Source organism: Hemiscyllium ocellatum, chromosome 15 (genome assembly GCF_020745735.1).
Source record: "Hemiscyllium ocellatum isolate sHemOce1 chromosome 15, sHemOce1.pat.X.cur, whole genome shotgun sequence".
In the NCBI taxonomy this organism is placed as follows: Eukaryota; Metazoa; Chordata; class Chondrichthyes; order Orectolobiformes; family Hemiscylliidae; genus Hemiscyllium; species Hemiscyllium ocellatum.
The window spans coordinates 62586641-62610619 of record NC_083415.1 but is presented as its reverse complement, the minus strand read 5'-3'; positions in this window follow the sequence as shown (position 1 = coordinate 62610619).

Below are 23979 nucleotides of genomic sequence, written 5' to 3'. Positions count from 1 at the left end.
AGGGCAGCACAGTGTTGCAGTGGAGGGCAGCACAGTGGTACAGTCGGAGGCAGTACAATGATGCAGTGGAGGGCAGCACATTGTGGCAGTGGAGGGCAGCACGATGGTGCAGTGGAGGTTAGCACAGTTGTGCAGTGGAGGGCAGCACAGTGATGCAGTGGAGGGCAGCACAGTGATGCAGTGGAGGGTAGCATGGTGGTGCAGTGGAGGGCAGCACAGTGGTGCAGTGGAGTGCAGCACAGTGGTGCAGTGGAGGGCAGCACTGGTGCAGTCGGAGGCAGCACAGTGATGCAGAGGAGGGCAGCACAGTGGTGCAGTGAAAGGCAGCACCGTGGTGCAGTGGAGGGTAGCACAGTGTTGCAGTGGAGGGTCGCATAGTGATGCACTGGAGGGGAGCACAGTGGTGCAGTGGAGGATAGCACAGTGGTGCAGTGGAGGGCAGCACAGTAGGGCAGTGGCGGACAGCACAGTGGTGCAGTGGAAGGCAGCACAGTGGTGCAGTGGAGGGCAGCATAGTGGTGCAGTGGAGGGCAGCATGGTGATGCATGGAGGACAACACAGTGGGGCAGTGGAGGGCAGCACAGTGGTGCAGTGGAGGGCAGCGCAGTGATGCATGGAGGGCAAAACAGTGGGGCAGTGGAGGGCAGCAGAGTGGTGCAGTGGAGGGCAGCATGGTGGTGCAGTGGAGGGTTGTAAGGTGATGCAGTGGAGGGCCGCACGGTGGTGCAGTGGAGGGCAGCACAGTGGTGCAGTGGAGGGCAGCACAGTGATGCAGTGGGGGGCAGCACAGTGGTGCAGTGGAGGGTAGCATGATGATGCAGTGGAGAGCAGCACAGTGGTGCAGTGGAGTGCAGCACAGTGGTGCAGTGGAGGGCAGCACAGTCGGGCAGTGGAGGGCAGTGGAGTGGTGCGTTGGGGTCAGCACAGTGGTGCAGTGGAGGCAGCACAGTGGTGCAGTGGAGGGCAGCATAGTGGTGCAGTGGAGGGCAGCATGGTGATGCATGGAGGACAACACAGTGGGGCAGTGGAGGGCAGCACAGTGGTGCAGTGGAGGGCAGCACAGTGATGCATGGAGGGCAAAACAGTGGGGCAGTGGAGGGCAGCAGAGTGGTGCAGTGGAGGGCAGCATGGTGGTGCAGTGGAGGGTTGTAAGGTGATGCAGTGGAGGGCCGCACGGTGGTGCAGTGGAGGGCAGCACAGTGGTGCAGTGGAGGGCAGCACAGTGATGCAGTGGGGGGCAGCACAGTGGTGCAGTGGAGGGTAGCATGATGATGCAGTGGAGAGCAGCACAGTGGTGCAGTGGAGTGCAGCACAGTGGTGCAGTGGAGGGCAGCACAGTCGGGCAGTGGAGGGCAGTGGAGTGGTGCGTTGGGGTCAGCACAGTGGTGCAGTGGAGGGCAGCACGGTGATGCAGTGGAGGGTTACAAGGTGGCGCAGTGGAGGGTTGCAAGGTGGTGCAGTGGAAGGCAGCACAGTGATGCAGTGGAGGGTAGCAAGTGGTGCAGTGGAGTACAGCACAGTGGGGCAGTGGAGGGCAGCACATTGGGGTAGTAGAGAGCAGCACAGTGGTGCAGCGGAAGGCAACACAGTGATGCAGTGGAGGGTTGCAAGATGGTGCAGTGGAGGGTAGCAAGTGGGGCAGTGGAGGGCAGCACAGTGGGGCAGTGGAGGGCAGCACGGTGGTGCAGTGGAGAGTAGCACAGTGATGCAGTGGAGGGCAGCACAGTGGGGCAGTAGCAGGCAGCACAGTGGTGCAGTGACGGGTAGCACAGTGGGGCAGTGGAGGGCAGCACAGTAGGGCAGTGGAGGGCAGCACACTGGTGCAGTGGAGGGCAGCACAGTGATGCAGTGGAGGGCAGCACAGTGGTGCAGTGGAGGGCAGCACAGTGATGCAGTGGAGGGTTGCAAGGTGGTGCAGTGGAGGGCAGCACAGTAGGGCAGTGGAGGGCAGCACACTGTTGCAATGGAGGGCAACACAGTTGTGCAGTGGAGTGCAGCACAGTGGTGCAATGGAGGACAGCACAGTCAGGCAGTGGAAGGCAGCACAGTGGTGCAGTGGAGGGCAGCACGGTGGTGCAGTGGAGGGCCGCACGGTGGTGCAGTCGGAGGCAGCACAGTGGGGCAGTGGAGAACAGCACAGTGAGGCAGTGGCAGGCAGCACAGTGGTGCAGTGGAGGGCAGTACAGTGGTGCAGTGGAGAGCAGCAGAGTGGTGCAGTGGAGGGCAGTACAGTGGTGCAGTGGAGGTCAGCACGGTGGTGCAGTCGGAGGCAGCACATTGATGCAGTGGAGGGCAGCACTGTGATGCAGTGGAGGGCAGCACAGTGGTGGAGTGGAGAGCAGCACATTGTGGCAGTGGAGGGCAGCACAGTGTTGCAATGGAGGGCAACACAGTTGTGCAGTGGAGTGCAGCACAGTGGTGCAGTGGAGGACAGCACAGTCAGGCAGTGGAGGGCAGCACAGTGGTGCAGTGGAAGGCAGCACAGTGGTGCAGTGGAGGGCAGGACGGTGGTGCTGTGGAGGACAGCACAGTGGTGCAGTGGAGGGCAGCACGGTGGTGCAGTGGAGGGCAGCACGGTGGTGCAGTGGAGGGCAGCACAGTGGTGCAGTGGAGGGCAATACAGTGATGCAGTGGAGAACAGCAGAGTGGTGCAGTGGAGGGTAGCACATGGGGCAGTAGCAGGCAGCACAGTGGTGCAGTGGAGGGCAGTACAGTGGTGCAGTGGAGGTCAGCATGGTGGTGCAGTCGGAGGCAGCACATTGATGCAGTGGAGGGCAGCACAGTGATGCAGTGGAGGGCAGCACAGTGGTGGAGTGGAGAGCAGCACATTGTGGCAGTGGAGGGCAGCACGGTGGTGCAGCGGAGGGCAGCACAGTGGTGCAATGGAGTGCAGCACAGTGGTGCAGTGGAGGACAGCTCAGTCGGGCAGTGGAGGGCAGCACAGTGGGGCAGTGGAAGGCAGCACAGTGGTGCAGTGGAGGGCAGGACGGTGGTGCAGTGGAGGACAGCACAGTGGTGCAGTTGAGGGCAGCATGGTGGTGCGGTGGAAGGCAGCACAGTGGGGCAGTAGCAGGCAGCACAGTGGTGCAGTGGAGGGCAGTACAGTGGTGCAGTGAAGGGCAGCACAGTGGTGCAGTGGGGTGCAGCACAGTGGGGCAGTGGCAGGCAGCACAGTGGGGCAGTGGAGGGCAGCAGAGTGGTGCAGTGGAGGGCAGCATGGTGGTGCAGTGGAGGGTTGTAAGGTGATGCAGTGGAGGGCCGCACGGTGGTGCAGTGGAGGGCAGCACAGTGGTGCAGTGGAGGGCAGCACAGTGATGCAGTGGGGGGCAGCACAGTGGTGCAGTGGAGGGTAGCATGATGATGCAGTGGAGAGCAGCACAGTGGTGCAGTGGAGTGCAGCACAGTGGGGCAGTGGAGGGCAGCACAGTCGGGCAGTGGAGGGCAGTGGAGTGGTGCGTTGGGGTCAGCACAGTGGTGCAGTGGAGGGCAGCCCGGTGATGCAGTGGAGGGTTACAAGGTGGCGCAGTGGAGGGTTGCAAGGTGGTGCAGTGGAAGGCAGCACAGTGATGCAGTGGAGGGTAGCAAGTGGTGCAGTGGAGTACAGCACAGTGGGGCAGTGGAGGGCAGCACATTGGGGTAGTAGAGAGCAGCACAGTGGTGCAGCGGAAGGCAACACAGTGATGCAGTGGAGGGTTGCAAGATGGTGCAGTGGAGGGTAGCAAGTGGGGCAGTGGAGGGCAGCACAGTGGGGCAGTGGAGGGCAGCACGGTGGTGCAGTGGAGAGTAGCACAGTGATGCAGTGGAGGGCAGCACAGTGGGGCAGTAGCAGGCAGCACAGTGGTGCAGTGACGGGTAGCACAGTGGGGCAGTGGAGGGCAGCACAGTAGGGCAGTGGAGGGCAGCACACTGGTGCAGTGGAGGGCAGCACAGTGATGCAGTGTAGGGCAGCACAGTGGTGCAGTGGAGGGCAGCACAGTGATGCAGTGGAGGGTTGCAAGGTGGTGCAGTGGAGGGCAGCACAGTAGGGCAGTGGAGGGCAGCACACTGTTGCAATGGAGGGCAACACAGTTGTGCAGTGGAGTGCAGCACAGTGGTGCAATGGAGGACAGCACAGTCAGGCAGTGGAAGGCAGCACAGTGGTGCAGTGGAGGGCAGCACGGTGGTGCAGTGGAGGGCCGCACGGTGGTGCAGTCGGAGGCAGCACAGTGGGGCAGTGGAGAACAGCACAGTGAGGCAGTGGCAGGCAGCACAGTGGTGCAGTGGAGGGCAGTACAGTGGTGCAGTGGAGAGCAGCAGAGTGGTGCAGTGGAGGGCAGTACAGTGGTGCAGTGGAGGTCAGCACGGTGGTGCAGTCGGAGGCAGCACATTGATGCAGTGGAGGGCAGCACTGTGATGCAGTGGAGGGCAGCACAGTGGTGGAGTGGAGAGCAGCACATTGTGGCAGTGGAGGGCAGCACAGTGTTGCAATGGAGGGCAACACAGTTGTGCAGTGGAGTGCAGCACAGTGGTGCAATGGAGGACAGCACAGTCAGGCAGTGGAGGGCAGCACAGTGGTGCAGTGGAAGGCAGCACAGTGGTGCAGTGGAGGGCAGGACGGTGGTGCTGTGGAGGACAGCACAGTGGTGCAGTGGAGGGCAGCACGGTGGTGCAGTGGAGGGCAGCACGGTGGTGCAGTGGAGGGCAGCACAGTGGTGCAGTGGAGGGCAATACAGTGATGCAGTGGAGAACAGCAGAGTGGTGCAGTGGAGGGTAGCACATGGGGCAGTAGCAGGCAGCACAGTGGTGCAGTGGAGGGCAGTACAGTGGTGCAGTGGAGGTCAGCATGGTGGTGCAGTCGGAGGCAGCACATTGATGCAGTGGAGGGCAGCACTGTGATGCAGTGGAGGGCAGCACAGTGGTGGAGTGGAGAGCAGCACATTGTGGCAGTGGAGGGCAGCACGGTGGTGCAGCGGAGGGCAGCACAGTGGTGCAATGGAGTGCAGCACAGTGGTGCAGTGGAGGACAGCTCAGTCGGGCAGTGGAGGGCAGCACAGTGGGGCAGTGGAAGGCAGCACAGTGGTGCAGTGGAGGGCAGGATGGTGGTGCAGTGGAGGACAGCACAGTGGTGCAGTTGAGGGCAGCATGGTGGTGCGGTGGAAGGCAGCACAGTGGGGCAGTAGCAGGCAGCACAGTGGTGCAGTGGAGGGCAGTACAGTGGTGCAGTGAAGGGCAGCACAGTGGTGCAGTGGGGTGCAGCACAGTGGGGCAGTGGCAGGCAGCACAGTGGTGCAGTGGAGGGCAGTACAGTGGTGCAGTGGAGAGCAGCAGAGTGGTGCAGTGGAGGGTAGCACATGGGGCAGTAGCAGGCAGCACAGTGGGGCAGTGGCAGGCAGCACAGTGATGCAGTGGAGAGCAGCACTGTGATGCAGTGGAGGGCAGCACATTGTAGCAGTGGAGGGCAGTACAGTGGTGCAGTGGAGAGCAGCACAGTGGTGCAGTGGAGGGCAGCACAGTGATGCAGAGCAAGGCAGTACAGTGATGCAATCGGAGGCAGCATGGTGGGGCAGTGGAAGGCAGCACAGTGATGCAGTCGTGGGTAGCACAGTGCTGCAGTGGAAGGCAGCAGAGTGGTGCAGTGGAAGGCAGCCCGGTGATGCAGTGGAGGGTGATAAGGTGGTGCAGTGGAGGGCAGCATGGTGGTGCAGTGGAGGGCAGCAGAGTGGTACAGTGGAGGGCAGCATGGTGGTGCAGTGGAGGGTTGTAAGGGGGTGCAGTGGAGGACAGCACAGTGATGCAGTGGGGGGCAGCACAGTGGTGCAGTGGAGGGTAGCATGATGATGCAGTGGAGGGCAGCACAGTGGTGCAGTGGAGTGCAGCACAGTCGGGCAGTGGAGGGCAGCACAGTTGGGCAGTGGAAGGCAGCACAGTGATGCAGTGGAGGGCAGCACAGTGGTGCAGTGGAGGGCAGCACAGTCGGGCAGTGGAGGGCAGCATGGTGGGGCAGTGGAAGGCAGCACAGTGATGCAGTCGTGGGTAGCACAGTGGTGCAGTGGTGGGCAGCAGAGTGGTGCAGTGGGGGGCAGCACGGTGGTGCAGTGGAGGGTTGTAAGGGGGTGCAGTGAAGGGCAGCACGGTGGTGCAGTGGGGGGCAGCACAGTGGGGCAGTGGAGGGCAACACAGTGATGCAGTGGAGGGGAACACAGTGATGCAGTGGGGGGCAGCACAGTGGTGCAGTGGAGGGTAGCACAGTGGTGCAGTGGAGGGCAGCACAGTGGTGCAGTGGAGGGCAGCACATTGGTGCAGTGGGGGCAGCACAGTGATGCAGTGGAGGGCAGCACAGTGGTGCAGTGGAGGGCAGCACAGTGGTGCAGTGGAGGGCAGCACAGTGGTGCAGTGGAGGGCAGCACAGTGGTGCAGTGGAGGGCAGCACGGTTGTGCAGTGGAGGGCAGCACGGTGGTGCAGTGGAGGGCAGCACAGTGGTGCAGTGGAGGGCAGCACAGTGATGCAGTGGGGGCAGCACAGTGGTGCAGTGGAGGGTAACACAGTGTTGCAGTGGAGGGTAGCACAGTGGTGCAGTGGAAGGCAGCACAGTGATGCAGTGGGGGGGCAGCACAGTGGTGCAGTGGAGGGCATCACAGTGATGCAGTGGACGGCAGCACGGTGATGCAGTGGGGGGCAGCACGGTGGTGCAGTGGAGGGCAGCACGCTGGTGCAGTGGAGGGCAACACAGTGGTGCAGTGGAGGGCAGCACGCTGGTGCAGTGGAGGGCAGCACAGTGGTGCAGTGGAGTGCAACACAGTGATGCAGTGGAGGGCAGCACAGTGGGGCAGTGGAGAGCAGCACAGTGGTGCAGTCGGAGGGCAGCACAGTGGTGCAGTGGAGGGCAGCACATTGTGGCAGTGGAGGGCAGAACGGTGGTGCAGTGGAGGGCAGCACAGTGATGCAGTGGGGGCAGCACAGTGATGCAGTGGAGGGCAGCACAGTGGTGCAGTGGGGGGCAGCATAGTGGTGCAGTGGGGGCAGCACAGTGGTGCAGTGGAGGGTAGCATGGTGGTGCAGTGGAGGGCAGCACAGTGGTGCAGTGGAGGGCAGCACAATGGGGCAGTGGAGGGCAGCACAGTGGTACAGTGGAGGGCAGCACAGTGGTGCAGTGGAAGGCAGCACAGTGATGCAGTGGGGGCAGCACAGTGGGGCAGTGGAGGGTAACACAGTGTTGCAGTGGAGGGTAGCACAGTGGTGCAGTGGAAGGCATCACAGTGATGCAGTGGGGGCAGCACAGTGGTGCAGTGGAGGGCAGCACAGTGATGCAGTGGAGGGCAGCACGGTGGTGCAGTGGAGGGCAGCACAGTGGTGCATGTGGAGGGCAGCACAGTGCTGCAGAGGGGGGCAGCACAGAGGTGCAGTGGAGGGCAGCACGGTGGTGCAGTGGAGGGCAGCACAGTGATGCAGTGGAAGGCAGCACAGTGATGCAGTGGAGGGCAGCACAGTGGGGCAGTGGAGGGCAGCACAGTGGTGCAGTGGAGGGCAGCACAGTGGTGCAGTGGAGGGCAGCACGGTTGTGCAGTGGAGGGCAGCACGGTGGTGCAGTGGAGTGCAGCACAGTGGTGCAGTGGAGGGCAGCACAGTGCTGCAGAGGGGGGCAGCACAGAGGTGCAGTGGAGGGCAGCACGGTGGTGCAGTGGAGGGCAGCACAGTGATGCAGTGGAAGGCAGCACAGTGATGCAGTGGAGGGCAGCACAGTGGGGCAGTGGAGGGCAGCACAGTGGTACAGTGGAGGGCAGCACAGTGGTGCAGTGGAAGGCAGCACAGTGATGCAGTGGGGGCAGCACAGTGAGGCAGTGGAGGGTAACACAGTGTTGCAGTGGAGGGTAGCACAGTGGTGCAGTGGAAGGCAGCACAGTGATGCAGTGGGGGCAGCACAGTGGTGCAGTGGAGGGCAGCACAGTGATGCAGTGGAGGGCAGCACAGTGGTGCAGTGGAGGGCAGCACGGTGATGCAGTGGAGGGCAGCACGGTGGTGCAGTGGAGGGCAGCACGGTGATGCAGTGGAGGGCAGCACGCTGGTGCAGTGGGGTGCAGCACAGTGGTGCAGTGGAGGGCAGCACGGTGGTGCAGTGGAGGGCAGCACAGTGGTGCAGTGGAGTGCAACACAGTGATGCAGTGGAGGGCAGCACAGTGGGGCAGTGGAGAGCAGCACAGTGGTGCAGTCGGAGGGCAGCACAGTGGTGCAGTGGAGGGCAGCACATTGTGGCAGTGGAGGGCAGAACGGTGGTGCAGTGGAGGGTAGCACGGTGGTGCAGTGGAGGGCAGCACATTGTGGCAGTGGAGGGCAGAACGATGGTGCAGTGGAGGGCAGCACAGTGATGCAGTGGAGGGCAGCACAGTGATGCAGTGGAGGGCAGCACAGTGGTGCAGTGGGGGGCAGCATAGTGGTGCAGTGGGGGGCAGCACAGTGGTGCAGTGGAGGGTAGCATGGTGGTGCAGTAGAGGGCAGCACAGTGGTGCAGTGGAGGGCAGCACAATGGGGCAGTGGAGGGCAGCACTGTGATGCAGTGGAGGGTAGCATATTGTGGCAGTGGAGGGCAGTACAGTGGTGCAGTGGAGGGCAGCACAGTGGTGCAGTGGAGGGCAGCACAGTCTTGCAGAGCAAGGAAGTACAGTGATGCAGTCGGAGGCAGCATGGTGGGGCAGTGCAAGGCAGCACAGTGATGCAGTCGTGGGTAGCACAGTGGTGCAGTGGAGGGCAGCACTTTGATGCAGTGGAGGGCAGCAAACTGGTGCAGTGGAGGGCAGCACAGTGGGGCAGTGGAGGGCAGCACAGCGGTGCAGTGGAGGGCAGCACAGTGGGGCAGTGGAGGGCAGCACAGTGGGGCAGTGGAGGGCAGCACAGTGATGCAGTGGAGGGCAGCATGGTGGTACAGTGGAGGGCAGCAGAGTGGTGCAGTGGAGGGCAGCACGGTGGTGCAGTGGAGGGTTGTAAGGTGGTGCAGTGGAGGGCAGCACAGTGGTGCAGTGGAGGGCAGCACTGGTGCAGTCGGAGGCAGCACAGTGATGCAGAGGAGGGCAGCACATTGTGGCAGTGGAGGGCAGCACGATGGTGCAGTGGAGGGCAGTACAGTGGTGCAGTGGAGGGCAGCACAGTGGGGCAGTGGAGGGCAGCACAGTGATGCAGTGGAGGGTAGCATGGTGGTGCAGTGGAGGTTAACACAGTTGTGCAGTGGAGGGCAGCACAGTGATGCAGTGGAGGGCAGCACAGTGATGCAGTGGAGGGTAGCATGGTGGTGCAGTGGAGGGCAGCACAGTCGGGCAATGGTGGGCAGCGCAGTGGAGGGTGGCACAGTGGTGCAGTGGAGTGCAGCACAGTTGTGCAGTGAAAGGCAGCACACTGGTGCAGTGGAGTGCAGCACAGTGGTGCAGTGGAGGACAGCACAGTGGTGCAGTGGAGGGCAGCACAGTGGTGCAGTGAAAGGCAGCACCGTGGTGCAGTGGAGGGTAGCACAGTGTTGCAGTGGAGGGTCGCATAGTGATGCACTGGAGGGGAGCACAGTGGTGCAGTGGAGGATGGTGCAGTGGAGGGCAGCACAGTAGGGCAGTGGCGGACAGCACAGTGGTGCAGTGGAAGGCAGCACAGTGGTGCAGTGGAGGGCAGCATAGTGGTGCAGTGGAGGGCAGCATGGTGATGCATGGAGGGCAACACAGTGGTGCAGTGGAGGGCAGCACAGTGATGCATGGAGGGCAACACAGTGGGGCAGTGGAGGGCAGCAGAGTGGTGCAGTGGAGGGCAGCATGGTGGTGCAGTGGAGGGTTGTAAGGTGATGCAGTGGAGGGCAGCACGGTGGTGCAGTGAAAGGCAGCACAGTGATGCAGTGGAGGGCAGCAAAGTGATGCAGTCGGGGGGCAGCACAGTGGTGCAGCGGAGGGTAGCATGGTGATGCAGTGGAGGGCAGCACAGTGGTGCAGTGGAGGGCAGCACGGTGGGGCAGTGGAAGGCAGCACAGTGGTGCAGTGGAGGGCAGGACGGTGGTGCAGTGGAGGACAGCACAGTGGGGCAGTGGCAGGCAGCACAGTGGTGCAGTGAAGGGCAGCACAGTGGTGCAGTGGAGGGCAGCGCAGTGATGCATGGAGGGCAACACAGTGGGGCAGTGGAGGGCAGCAGAGTGGTGCAGTGGAGGGCAGCATGGTGGTGCAGTGGAGGGTTGTAAGGTGATGCAGTGGAGGGCAGCACGGTGGTGCAGTGAAAGGCAGCACAGTGATGCAGTGCAGGGCAGCACTGGTGCAGTGGAGGGTAGCATGGTGATGCAGTGGAGGGCAGCACAATGGTGCAGTGGAGGGCAGCACGGTGGTGCAGTGGAGGGCAGGACGGTGGTGCAGTGGAGGACAACACAGTGAGGCAGTGGAAGGCAGCACAGTGGTGCAGTGGAGGGCAGGACGGTGGTGCAGTGGAGGACGGCACAGTGGGGCAGTGGCAGGCAGCACAGTGGTGCAGTGGAGGGCAGCATGTTGGTGCAGTGGAGGGCAGCACAGTGGGGCAGTAGCAGGCAGCACAGTGATGCAGAGGAGGGCAGCACAGTGGTGCAGTGAAAGGCAGCACAGTGATGCAGTGGAGGGCAGCACAGTGTTGCAGTGGAGGGCAGCACAGTGGTACAGTCGGAGGCAGTACAATGATGCAGTGGAGGGCAGCACATTGTGGCAGTGGAGGGCAGCACGATGGTGCAGTGGAGGGCAGCACAGTGATGCAGTGGAGGGTAGCATGGTGGTGCAGTGGAGGTTAGCACAGTTGTGCAGTGGAGGGCAGCACAGTGATGCAGTGGAGGGCAGCACAGTGATGCAGTGGAGGGTAGCATGGTGGTGCAGTGGAGGGCAGCACAGTGGTGCAGTGGAGTGCAGCACAGTGGTGCAGTGGAGGGCAGCACTGGTGCAGTCGGAGGCAGCACAGTGATGCAGAGGAGGGCAGCACAGTGGTGCAGTGAAAGGCAGCACAGTGGTGCAGTGGAGGGTAGCACAGTGTTGCAGTGGAGGGTCGCATAGTGATGCACTGGAGGGGAGCACAGTGGTGCAGTGGAGGATAGCACAGTGGTGCATGGAGGGCAACACAGTGGGGCAGTGGAGGGCAGCAGAGTGGTGCAGTGGAGGGCAGCATGGTGGTGCAGTGGAGGGTTGTAAGGTGATGCAGTGGAGGGCAGCACGGTGGTGCAGTGAAAGGCAGCACAGTGATGCAGTGCAGGGCAGCACTGGTGCAGTGGAGGGTAGCATGGTGATGCAGTGGAGGGCAGCACAATGGTGCAGTGGAGGGCAGCACGGTGGTGCAGTGGAGGGCAGCACGGTGGTGCAGTGGAGGACAACACAGTGAGGCAGTGGAAGGCAGCACAGTGGTGCAGTGGAGGGCAGGACGGTGGTGCAGTGGAGGACGGCACAGTGGGGCAGTGGCAGGCAGCACAGTGGTGCAGTGGAGGGCAGCACAGTGGTGCAGTGGGGGCAGCACAGTGGTGCAGTAGAGGGCAGCACAGTGATGCAGAGGAGGGCAGCACAGTGGTGCAGTGAAAGGCAGCACAGTGATGCAGTGGGGGGCAGCACAGTGGTGCAGTGGAGGGCAGCACAGTGGTACAGTCGGAGGCAGTACAATGATGCAGTGGAGGGCAGCACATTGGTGCAGTGGAGGGCAGCACGCTGGTGCAGTGGAGGGCAGCACAGTGATGCAGTGGAGGGCAGCACGCTGGTGCAGTGGAGGTTAGCACAGTTGTGCAGTGGAGGGCAGCACAGTGATGCAGTGGATGGCAGCACAGTGATGCAGTGGAGAGCAGCACAGTGGTGCAGTCGGAGGGCAGCACAGTGGTGCAGTGGAGTGCAGCACAGTGTGGCAGTGGAGGGCAGCACGGTGGTGCAGTGGAGGGCAGCACAGTGATGCAGTGGGGCAGCACAGTGATGCAGTGGAGGGCAGCACAGTGGTGCAGTGGAGGGCAGCATAGTGGTGCAGTGGGGGCAGCACAGTGGTGCAGTGGAGGGTAGCATGGTGGTGCAGTAGAGGGCAGCACAGTGGTGCAGTGGAGGGCAGCACAATGGGGCAGTGGAGGGCAGCACAGTGGTACAGTGGAGGGCAGCACAGTGGTGCAGTGGAGGCAGCACAGTGATGCAGTGGGGGCAGCACAGTGGGGCAGTGGAGGGTAACACAGTGTTGCAGTGGAGGGTAGCACAGTGGTGCAGTGGAAGGCATCACAGTGATGCAGTGGGGGCAGCACAGTGGTGCAGTGGAGGGCAGCACAGTGATGCAGTGGAGGGCAGCACGGTGGTGCAGTGGAGGGCAGCACAGTGGTGCATGTGGAGGGCAGCACAGTGCTGCAGAGGGGGGCAGCACAGAGGTGCAGTGGAGGGCAGCACGGTGGTGCAGTGGAGGGCAGCACAGTGATGCAGTGGAAGGCAGCACAGTGATGCAGTGGAGGGCAGCACAGTGGGGCAGTGGAGGGCAGCACAGTGGTGCAGTGGAGGGCAGCACAGTGGTGCAGTGGAGGGCAGCACGGTTGTGCAGTGGAGGGCAGCACGGTGGTGCAGTGGAGTGCAGCACAGTGGTGCAGTGGAGGGCAGCACAGTGCTGCAGAGGGGGGCAGCACAGAGGTGCAGTGGAGGGCAGCACGGTGGTGCAGTGGAGGGCAGCACAGTGATGCAGTGGAAGGCAGCACAGTGATGCAGTGGAGGGCAGCACAGTGGGGCAGTGGAGGGCAGCACAGTGGTACAGTGGAGGGCAGCACAGTGGTGCAGTGGAAGGCAGCACAGTGATGCAGTGGGGGCAGCACAGTGAGGCAGTGGAGGGTAACACAGTGTTGCAGTGGAGGGTAGCACAGTGGTGCAGTGGAAGGCAGCACAGTGATGCAGTGGGGGCAGCACAGTGGTGCAGTGGAGGGCAGCACAGTGATGCAGTGGAGGGCAGCACAGTGGTGCAGTGGAGGGCAGCACGGTGATGCAGTGGAGGGCAGCACGGTGGTGCAGTGGAGGGCAGCACGGTGATGCAGTGGAGGGCAGCACGCTGGTGCAGTGGGGTGCAGCACAGTGGTGCAGTGGAGGGCAGCACGGTGGTGCAGTGGAGGGCAGCACAGTGGTGCAGTGGAGTGCAACACAGTGATGCAGTGGAGGGCAGCACAGTGGGGCAGTGGAGAGCAGCACAGTGGTGCAGTCGGAGGGCAGCACAGTGGTGCAGTGGAGGGCAGCACATTGTGGCAGTGGAGGGCAGAACGGTGGTGCAGTGGAGGGTAGCACGGTGGTGCAGTGGAGGGCAGCACATTGTGGCAGTGGAGGGCAGAACGATGGTGCAGTGGAGGGCAGCACAGTGATGCAGTGGAGGGCAGCACAGTGATGCAGTGGAGGGCAGCACAGTGGTGCAGTGGGGGGCAGCATAGTGGTGCAGTGGGGGGCAGCACAGTGGTGCAGTGGAGGGTAGCATGGTGGTGCAGTAGAGGGCAGCACAGTGGTGCAGTGGAGGGCAGCACAATGGGGCAGTGGAGGGCAGCACTGTGATGCAGTGGAGGGTAGCATATTGTGGCAGTGGAGGGCAGTACAGTGGTGCAGTGGAGGGCAGCACAGTGGTGCAGTGGAGGGCAGCACAGTCTTGCAGAGCAAGGAAGTACAGTGATGCAGTCGGAGGCAGCATGGTGGGGCAGTGCAAGGCAGCACAGTGATGCAGTCGTGGGTAGCACAGTGGTGCAGTGGAGGGCAGCACTTTGATGCAGTGGAGGGCAGCAAACTGGTGCAGTGGAGGGCAGCACAGTGGGGCAGTGGAGGGCAGCACAGCGGTGCAGTGGAGGGCAGCACAGTGGGGCAGTGGAGGGCAGCACAGTGGGGCAGTGGAGGGCAGCACAGTGATGCAGTGGAGGGCAGCATGGTGGTACAGTGGAGGGCAGCAGAGTGGTGCAGTGGAGGGCAGCACGGTGGTGCAGTGGAGGGTTGTAAGGTGGTGCAGTGGAGGGCAGCACAGTGGTGCAGTGGAGGGCAGCACTGGTGCAGTCGGAGGCAGCACAGTGATGCAGAGGAGGGCAGCACATTGTGGCAGTGGAGGGCAGCACGATGGTGCAGTGGAGGGCAGTACAGTGGTGCAGTGGAGGGCAGCACAGTGGGGCAGTGGAGGGCAGCACAGTGATGCAGTGGAGGGTAGCATGGTGGTGCAGTGGAGGTTAGCACAGTTGTGCAGTGGAGGGCAGCACAGTGATGCAGTGGAGGGCAGCACAGTGATGCAGTGGAGGGTAGCATGGTGGTGCAGTGGAGGGCAGCACAGTCGGGCAATGGTGGGCAGCGCAGTGGAGGGTGGCACAGTGGTGCAGTGGAGTGCAGCACAGTTGTGCAGTGAAAGGCAGCACACTGGTGCAGTGGAGTGCAGCACAGTGGTGCAGTGGAGGACAGCACAGTGGTGCAGTGGAGGGCAGCACAGTGGTGCAGTGAAAGGCAGCACCGTGGTGCAGTGGAGGGTAGCACAGTGTTGCAGTGGAGGGTCGCATAGTGATGCACTGGAGGGGAGCACAGTGGTGCAGTGGAGGATGGTGCAGTGGAGGGCAGCACAGTAGGGCAGTGGCGGACAGCACAGTGGTGCAGTGGAAGGCAGCACAGTGGTGCAGTGGAGGGCAGCATAGTGGTGCAGTGGAGGGCAGCATGGTGATGCATGGAGGGCAACACAGTGGTGCAGTGGAGGGCAGCACAGTGATGCATGGAGGGCAACACAGTGGGGCAGTGGAGGGCAGCAGAGTGGTGCAGTGGAGGGCAGCATGGTGGTGCAGTGGAGGGTTGTAAGGTGATGCAGTGGAGGGCAGCACGGTGGTGCAGTGAAAGGCAGCACAGTGATGCAGTGGAGGGCAGCAAAGTGATGCAGTCGGGGGGCAGCACAGTGGTGCAGCGGAGGGTAGCATGGTGATGCAGTGGAGGGCAGCACAGTGGTGCAGTGGAGGGCAGCACGGTGGGGCAGTGGAAGGCAGCACAGTGGTGCAGTGGAGGGCAGGACGGTGGTGCAGTGGAGGACAGCACAGTGGGGCAGTGGCAGGCAGCACAGTGGTGCAGTGAAGGGCAGCACAGTGGTGCAGTGGAGGGCAGCGCAGTGATGCATGGAGGGCAACACAGTGGGGCAGTGGAGGGCAGCAGAGTGGTGCAGTGGAGGGCAGCATGGTGGTGCAGTGGAGGGTTGTAAGGTGATGCAGTGGAGGGCAGCACGGTGGTGCAGTGAAAGGCAGCACAGTGATGCAGTGCAGGGCAGCACTGGTGCAGTGGAGGGTAGCATGGTGATGCAGTGGAGGGCAGCACAATGGTGCAGTGGAGGGCAGCACGGTGGTGCAGTGGAGGGCAGGACGGTGGTGCAGTGGAGGACAACACAGTGAGGCAGTGGAAGGCAGCACAGTGGTGCAGTGGAGGGCAGCACGGTGGTGCAGTGGAGGACGGCACAGTGGGGCAGTGGCAGGCAGCACAGTGGTGCAGTGGAGGGCAGCATGTTGGTGCAGTGGAGGGCAGCACAGTGGGGCAGTAGCAGGCAGCACAGTGATGCAGAGGAGGGCAGCACAGTGGTGCAGTGAAAGGCAGCACAGTGATGCAGTGGAGGGCAGCACAGTGTTGCAGTGGAGGGCAGCACAGTGGTGCAGTCGGAGGCAGTACAATGATGCAGTGGAGGGCAGCACATTGTGGCAGTGGAGGGCAGCACGATGGTGCAGTGGAGGGCAGCACAGTGATGCAGTGGAGGGTAGCATGGTGGTGCAGTGGAGGTTAGCACAGTTGTGCAGTGGAGGGCAGCACAGTGATGCAGTGGAGGGCAGCACAGTGATGCAGTGGAGGGTAGCATGGTGGTGCAGTGGAGGGCAGCACAGTGGTGCAGTGGAGTGCAGCACAGTGGTGCAGTGGAGGGCAGCACTGGTGCAGTCGGAGGCAGCACAGTGATGCAGTGGAGGGCAGCACAGTGGTGCAGTGAAAGGCAGCACCGTGGTGCAGTGGAGGGCAGCAAGTGTTGCAGTGGAGGGTCGCACAGTGATGCAGTGGAGGGCAGCACAGTGGTGCAGTGGAGGATAGCACAGTGGTGCATGGAGGGCAACACAGTGGGGCAGTGGAGGGCAGCAGAGTGGTGCAGTGGAGGGCAGCATGGTGGTGCAGTGGAGGGTTGTAAGGTGATGCAGTGGAGGGCAGCACGGTGGTGCAGTGAAAGGCAGCACAGTGATGCAGTGCAGGGCAGCACTGGTGCAGTGGAGGGTAGCATGGTGATGCAGTGGAGGGCAGCACAATGGTGCAGTGGAGGGCAGCACGGTGGTGCAGTGGAGGGCAGGACGGTGGTGCAGTGGAGGACAACACAGTGAGGCAGTGGAAGGCAGCACAGTGGTGCAGTGGAGGGCAGGACGGTGGTGCAGTGGAGGACGGCACAGTGGGGCAGTGGCAGGCAGCACAGTGGTGCAGTGGAGGGCAGCATGTTGGTGCAGTGGAGGGCAGCACAGTGGGGCAGTAGCAGGCAGCACAGTGATGCAGAGGAGGGCAGCACAGTGGTGCAGTGAAAGGCAGCACAGTGATGCAGTGGAGGGCAGCACAGTGTTGCAGTGGAGGGCAGCACAGTGGTACAGTCGGAGGCAGTACAATGATGCAGTGGAGGGCAGCACATTGTGGCAGTGGAGGGCAGCACGATGGTGCAGTGGAGGGCAGCACAGTGATGCAGTGGAGGGTAGCATGGTGGTGCAGTGGAGGTTAGCACAGTTGTGCAGTGGAGGGCAGCACAGTGATGCAGTGGAGGGCAGCACAGTGATGCAGTGGAGGGTAGCATGGTGGTGCAGTGGAGGGCAGCACAGTGGTGCAGTGGAGTGCAGCACAGTGGTGCAGTGGAGGGCAGCACTGGTGCAGTCGGAGGCAGCACAGTGATGCAGAGGAGGGCAGCACAGTGGTGCAGTGAAAGGCAGCACCGTGGTGCAGTGGAGGGTAGCAAGTGTTGCAGTGGAGGGTCGCATAGTGATGCACTGGAGGGGAGCACAGTGGTGCAGTGGAGGATAGCACAGTGGTGCAGTGGAGGGCAGCACAGTAGGGCAGTGGCGGACAGCACAGTGGTGCAGTGGAAGGCAGCACAGTGGTGCAGTGGAGGGCAGCATAGTGGTGCAGTGGAGGGCAGCATGGTGATGCATGGAGGACAACACAGTGGGGCAGTGGCGGGCAGCACAGTGGTGCAGTGGAGGGCAGCGCAGTGATGCATGGAGGGCAAAACAGTGGGGCAGTGGAGGGCAGCAGAGTGGTGCAGTGGAGGGCAGCATGGTGGTGCAGTGGAGGGTTGTAAGGTGATGCAGTGGAGGGCCGCACGGTGGTGCAGTGGAGGGCAGCACAGTGGTGCAGTGGAGGGCAGCACAGTGATGCAGTGGGGGGCAGCACAGTGGTGCAGTGGAGGGTAGCATGATGATGCAGTGGAGAGCAGCACAGTGGTGCAGTGGAGGGCAGCACAGTGGTGCCGTGGAGGGCAGCACAGTCGGGCAGTGGAGGGCAGCACAGTGATGCAGTGGAAGGCAGCACAGTGATGCAGTGGAGCGCAGCACAGTGGCGCAGTGGAGTGCGGCACAGTGGTGCAGTGGAGGGCAGCATGGTGGGGCAGTCGAAGGCAGCACGGTGCAGTCGTGGGTAGCACAGTGGTGCAGTGGAGTGCAGCACAGTGATGCAGTGGAGGGCAGCACAGTGGGGCAGTGGAGTGCAGCACAGTGGTGCAGTGGAGGGCAGTGGAGTGGTGCGTTGGGGTCAGCACAGTGGTGCAGTGGAGGGCAGCCCGGTGATGCAGTGGAGGGTTACAAGGTGGCGCAGTGGAGGGTTGCAAGGTGGTGCAGTGGAAGGCAGCACAGTGATGCAGTGGAGGGTAGCAAGTGGTGCAGTGGAGTACAGCACAGTGGGGCAGTGGAGGGCAGCACATTGGGGTAGTAGAGAGCAGCACAGTGGTGCAGCGGAAGGCAACACAGTGATGCAGTGGAGGGTTGCAAGATGGTGCAGTGGAGGGTAGCAAGTGGGGCAGTGGAGGGCAGCACAGTGGGGCAGTGGAGGGCAGCACGGTGGTGCAGTGGAGAGTAGCACAGTGGTGCAGTGGAGTGTAGCACAGTGATGCAGTGGAGGGCAGCACAGTGGGGCAGTAGCAGGCAGCACAGTGGTGCAGTGACGGGTAGCACAGTGGGGCAGTGGAGGGCAGCACAGTAGGGCAGTGGAGGGCAGCACACTGGTGCAGTGGAGGGCAGCACAGTGATGAAGTGTAGGGCAGCACAGTGGTGCAGTGGAGGGCAGCACAGTGATGCAGTGGAGGGTTGCAAGGTGGTGCAGTGGAGGGCAGCACATTTTGGCAGTGGAGGGCAGCACACTGTTGCAATGGAGGGCAACACAGTTGTGCAGTGGAGTGCAGCACAGTGGTGCAATGGAGGACAGCACAGTCAGGCAGTGGAAGGGAGCACAGTGGTGCAGTGGAGGGCAGGACGGTGGTGCAGTGGAGGACAGCACAGTGGTGCAGTGGAGGGCAGCACGGTGGTGCAGTGGAGGGCCGCACGGTGGTGCAGTCGGAGGCAGCACAGTGGGGCAGTGGAGAACAGCACAGTGGGGCAGTGGCAGGCAGCACAGTGGTGCAGTGGAGGGCAGTACAGTGGTGCAGTGGAGAGCAGCAGAGTGGTGCAGTGGAGGGCAGAACAGTGGTGCAGTGGAGGTCAGCACGGTGGTGCAGTCGGAGGCAGCACATTGATGCAGTGGAGGGCAGCACTGTGATGCAGTGGAGGGCAGCACAGTGGTGGAGTGGAGAGCAGCACATTGTGGCAGTGGAGGGCAGCAGAGTGTTGCAATGGAGGGCAACACAGTTGTGCAGTGGAGTGCAGCACAGTGGTGCAATGGAGGACAGCACAGTCAGGCAGTGGAGGGCAGCACAGTGGTGCAGTGGAAGGCAGCACAGTGGTGCAGTGGAGGGCAGGACGGTGGTGCTGTGGAGGACAGCACAGTGGTGCAGTGGAGGGCAGGACGGTGGTGCTGTGGAGGACAGCACAGTGGTGCAGTGGAGGGCAGCACGGTGGTGCAGTGGAGGGCAGCACGGTGGTGCAGTCGGAGGCAGCACAGTGGGGCAGTGGAGGACAGCACAGTGATGCGGTGGAGGGCAGCACAGTGGGGCAGTGGCAGGCAGCACAGTGGTGCAGTGGAGGGCAATACAGTGGTGCAGTGGAGAACAGCAGAGTGGTGCAGTGGAGGGTAGCACATGGGGCAGTAGCAGGCAGCACAGTGGTGCAGTGGAGGGCAGTACAGTGGTGCAGTGGAGGTCAGCATGGTGGTGCAGTCGGAGGCAGCACATTGATGCAGTGGAGGGCAGCACTGTGATGCAGTGGAGGGCAGCACAGTGGTGGAGTGGAGAGCAGCACATTGTGGCAGTGGAGGGCAGCACGGTGGTGCAGCGGAGGGCAGCACAGTGGTGCAGTGGAGGACAGCTCAGTCGGGCAGTGGAGGGCAGCACAGTGGGGCAGTGGAGGACAGCTCAGTCGGGCAGTGGAGGGCAGCACAGTGGGGCAGTGGAAGGCAGCACAGTGGTGCAGTGGAGGGCAGGACGGTGGTGCAGTGGAGGACAGCACAGTGGTGCAGTTGAGGGCAGCATGGTGGTGCGGTGGAGGGCAGCACAGTGGTGCAGTAGCAGGCAGCACAGTGGTGCAGTGGAGGGCAGTACAGTGGTGCAGTGAAGGGCAGCACAGTGGTGCAGTGGGGTGCAGCACAGTGGGGCAGTGGCAGGCAGCACAGTGGTGCAGTGGAGGGCAGTACAGTGGTGCAGTGGAGAGCAGCAGAGTGGTGCAGTGGAGGGTAGCACATGGGGCAGTAGCAGGCAGCACAGTGGGGCAGTGGCTGGCAGCACAGTGATGCAGTGGAGGGCAGCAGATTGTAGCAGTGGAGGGCAGTACAGTGGTGCAGTGGAGAGCAGCACAGTGGTGCAGTGGAGGGCAGCACAGTGATGCAGAGCAAGGCAGTACAGTGATGCAATCGGAGGCAGCATGGTGGGGCAGTGGAATGCAGCACAGTGATGCAGTCGTGGGTAGCACAGTGCTGCAGTGGAGGGCAGCAGAGTGGTGCAGTGGAAGGCAGCCCGGTGATGCAGTGGAGGGTGATAAGGTGGTGCAGTGGAGGGCAGCATGGTGGTGCAGTGGAGGGCAGCAGAGTGGTACAGTGGAGGGCAGCATGGTGTTGCAGTGGAGGGTTGTAAGGGGGTGCAGTGGAGGACAGCACAGTGATGCAGTGGGGGGCAGCACAGTGGTGCAGTGGAGGGTAGCATGATGATGCAGTGGAGGGCAGCACAGTGGTGCAGTGGAGTGCAGCACAGTCGGGCAGTGGAGGGCAGCACAGTTGGGCAGTGGAAGGCAGCACAGTGATGCAGTGGAGGGCAGCACAGTGGTGCAGTGGAGGGCAGCACAGTCGGGCAGTGGAGGGCAGCATGGTGGGGCAGTGGAAGGCAGCACAGTGATGCAGTCGTGGGTAGCACAGTGGTGCAGTGGTGGGCAGCAGAGTGGTGCAGTGGAGGGCAGCAGAGTGGTGCAGTGGGGGGCAGCACAGTGGTGCAGTGGAGGGCAGCCCGGTGATGCAGTGGAGGGTTACAAGGTGGTGCAGTGGAGGGTTGCAAGGTGGTGCAGTGGTGTACAGCACAGTGGGGCAGTGGAGGGCAGCACAGTGGGGCAGTAGAGAGCAGCACAGTGAGGCAGTGGAGGGCAGCACAGTGGGGCAGTAGAGGGCAGCACAGTGGTGCAGTGGAAGGCAGCACAGTGATGCAGTGGAGGGTTGCAAGGTGGTGCAGTGGAGGGTAGCAAGTGGGGCAGTGGAGGACAGCACAGTGGAGCAGTGGAGGGCAGCACGGTGGTGCAGTGTAGAGCAGCACAGTGGTGCAGTGGAGGGCAGCACGGTGGTGCAGTGGAGGGCAGCACAGTGGTGCAGTGGAGAGCAGTACAGTGGTGCAGTGAAGGGCAGCACAGTGGTGCAGTGGGGTGCAGCACAGTGGGGCAGTGGCAGGCAGCACAGTGGTGCAGTGGAGGGCAGTACAGTGGTGCAGTGGAGAGCAGCACAGTGGTGCAGTGGAGGGCAGCACAGTGATGCAGAGCAAGGCAGTACAGTGATGCAATCGGAGGCAGCATGGTGGGGCAGTGGAAGGCAGCACAGTGATGCAGTCGTGGGTAGCACAGTGCTGCAGTGGAGGGCAGCAGAGTGGTGCAGTGGAAGGCAGCCCGGTGATGCAGTGGAGGGTGATAAGGTGGTGCAGTGGAGGGCAGCATGGTGGTGCAGTGGAGGGCAGCAGAGTGGTACAGTGGAGGGCAGCATGGTGTTGCAGTGGAGGGTTGTAAGGGGGTGCAGTGGAGGACAGCACAGTGATGCAGTGGGGGGCAGCACAGTGGTGCAGTGGAGGGTAGCATGATGATGCAGTGGAGGGCAGCACAGTGGTGCAGTGGAGTGCAGCACAGTCGGGCAGTGGAGGGCAGCACAGTTGGGCAGTGGAAGGCAGCACAGTGATGCAGTGGAGGGCAGCACAGTGGTGCAGTGGAGGGCAGCACAGTCGGGCAGTGGAGGGCAGCATGGTGGGGCAGTGGAAGGCAGCACAGTGATGCAGTCGTGGGTAGCACAGTGGTGCAGTGGAGGGTAGCATGGTGGTGCAGTGGAGTGCAGCACAGTGGTGCAGTGGAGGGCAGCACTGGTGCAGTCGGAGGCAGCACAGTGATGCAGAGGAGGGCAGCACAGTGGTGCAGTGAAAGGCAGCACAGTGATGCAGTGGAGGGCAGCACAGTGGTGCAGTGGAGGGCAGCGCAGTGATGCATGGAGGGCAACACAGTGGGGCAGTGGAGGGCAGCAGAGTGGTGCAGTGGAGGGCAGCATGGTGGTGCAGTGGAGGGTTGTAAGGTGATGCAGTGGAGGGCAGCACGGTGGTGCAGTGAAAGGCAGCACAGTGATGCAGTGCAGGGCAGCACAGTGGTGCAGTGGAGGGTAGCATGGTGATGCAGTGGAGGGCAGCACAATGGTGCAGTGGAGGGCAGCACGGTGGTGCAGTGGAGGGCAGGACGGTGGTGCAGTGGAGGACAACACAGTGAGGCAGTGGAAGGCAGCACAGTGGTGCAGTGGAGGGCAGGACGGTGGTGCAGTGGAGGACGGCACAGTGGGGCAGTGGCAGGCAGCACAGTGGTGCAGTGGAGGGCAGCATGTTGGTGCAGTGGAGGGCAGCACAGTGGGGCAGTAGCAGGCAGCACAGTGATGCAGAGGAGGGCAGCACAGTGGTGCAGTGAAAGGCAGCACAGTGATGCAGTGGAGGGCAGCACAGTGTTGCAGTGGAGGGCAGCACAGTGGTACAGTCGGAGGCAGTACAATGATGCAGTGGAGGGCAGCACATTGTGGCAGTGGAGGGCAGCACGATGGTGCAGTGGAGGGCAGCACAGTGATGCAGTGGAGGGTAGCATGGTGGTGCAGTGGAGGTTAGCACAGTTGTGCAGTGGAGGGCAGCACAGTGATGCAGTGGAGGGCAGCACAGTGATGCAGTGGAGGGTAGCATGGTGGTGCAGTGGAGGGCAGCACAGTGGTGCAGTGGAGTGCAGCACAGTGGTGCAGTGGAGGGCAGCACTGGTGCAGTCGGAGGCAGCACAGTGATGCAGAGGAGGGCAGCACAGTGGTGCAGTGAAAGGCAGCACCGTGGTGCAGTGGAGGGTAGCAAGTGTTGCAGTGGAGGGTCGCATAGTGATGCACTGGAGGGGAGCACAGTGGTGCAGTGGAGGATAGCACAGTGGTGCAGTGGAGGGCAGCACAGTAGGGCAGTGGCGGACAGCACAGTGGTGCAGTGGAAGGCAGCACAGTGGTGCAGTGGAGGGCAGCATAGTGGTGCAGTGGAGGGCAGCATGGTGATGCATGGAGGACAACACAGTGGGGCAGTGGCGGGCAGCACAGTGGTGCAGTGGAGGGCAGCGCAGTGATGCATGGAGGGCAAAACAGTGGGGCAGTGGAGGGCAGCAGAGTGGTGCAGTGGAGGGCAGCATGGTGGTGCAGTGGAGGGTTGTAAGGTGATGCAGTGGAGGGCCGCACGGTGGTGCAGTGGAGGGCAGCACAGTGGTGCAGTGGAGGGCAGCACAGTGATGCAGTGGGGGGCAGCACAGTGGTGCAGTGGAGGGTAGCATGATGATGCAGTGGAGAGCAGCACAGTGGTGCAGTGGAGGGCAGCACAGTGGTGCCGTGGAGGGCAGCACAGTCGGGCAGTGGAGGGCAGCACAGTGATGCAGTGGAAGGCAGCACAGTGATGCAGTGGAGCGCAGCACAGTGGCGCAGTGGAGTGCGGCACAGTGGTGCAGTGGAGGGCAGCATGGTGGGGCAGTCGAAGGCAGCACGGTGCAGTCGTGGGTAGCACAGTGGTGCAGTGGAGTGCAGCACAGTGATGCAGTGGAGGGCAGCACAGTGGGGCAGTGGAGTGCAGCACAGTGGTGCAGTGGAGGGCAGTGGAGTGGTGCGTTGGGGTCAGCACAGTGGTGCAGTGGAGGGCAGCCCGGTGATGCAGTGGAGGGTTACAAGGTGGCGCAGTGGAGGGTTGCAAGGTGGTGCAGTGGAAGGCAGCACAGTGATGCAGTGGAGGGTAGCAAGTGGTGCAGTGGAGTACAGCACAGTGGGGCAGTGGAGGGCAGCACATTGGGGTAGTAGAGAGCAGCACAGTGGTGCAGCGGAAGGCAACACAGTGATGCAGTGGAGGGTTGCAAGATGGTGCAGTGGAGGGTAGCAAGTGGGGCAGTGGAGGGCAGCACAGTGGGGCAGTGGAGGGCAGCACGGTGGTGCAGTGGAGAGTAGCACAGTGGTGCAGTGGAGTGTAGCACAGTGATGCAGTGGAGGGCAGCACAGTGGGGCAGTAGCAGGCAGCACAGTGGTGCAGTGACGGGTAGCACAGTGGGGCAGTGGAGGGCAGCACAGTAGGGCAGTGGAGGGCAGCACACTGGTGCAGTGGAGGGCAGCACAGTGATGAAGTGTAGGGCAGCACAGTGGTGCAGTGGAGGGCAGCACAATGATGCAGTGGAGGGTTGC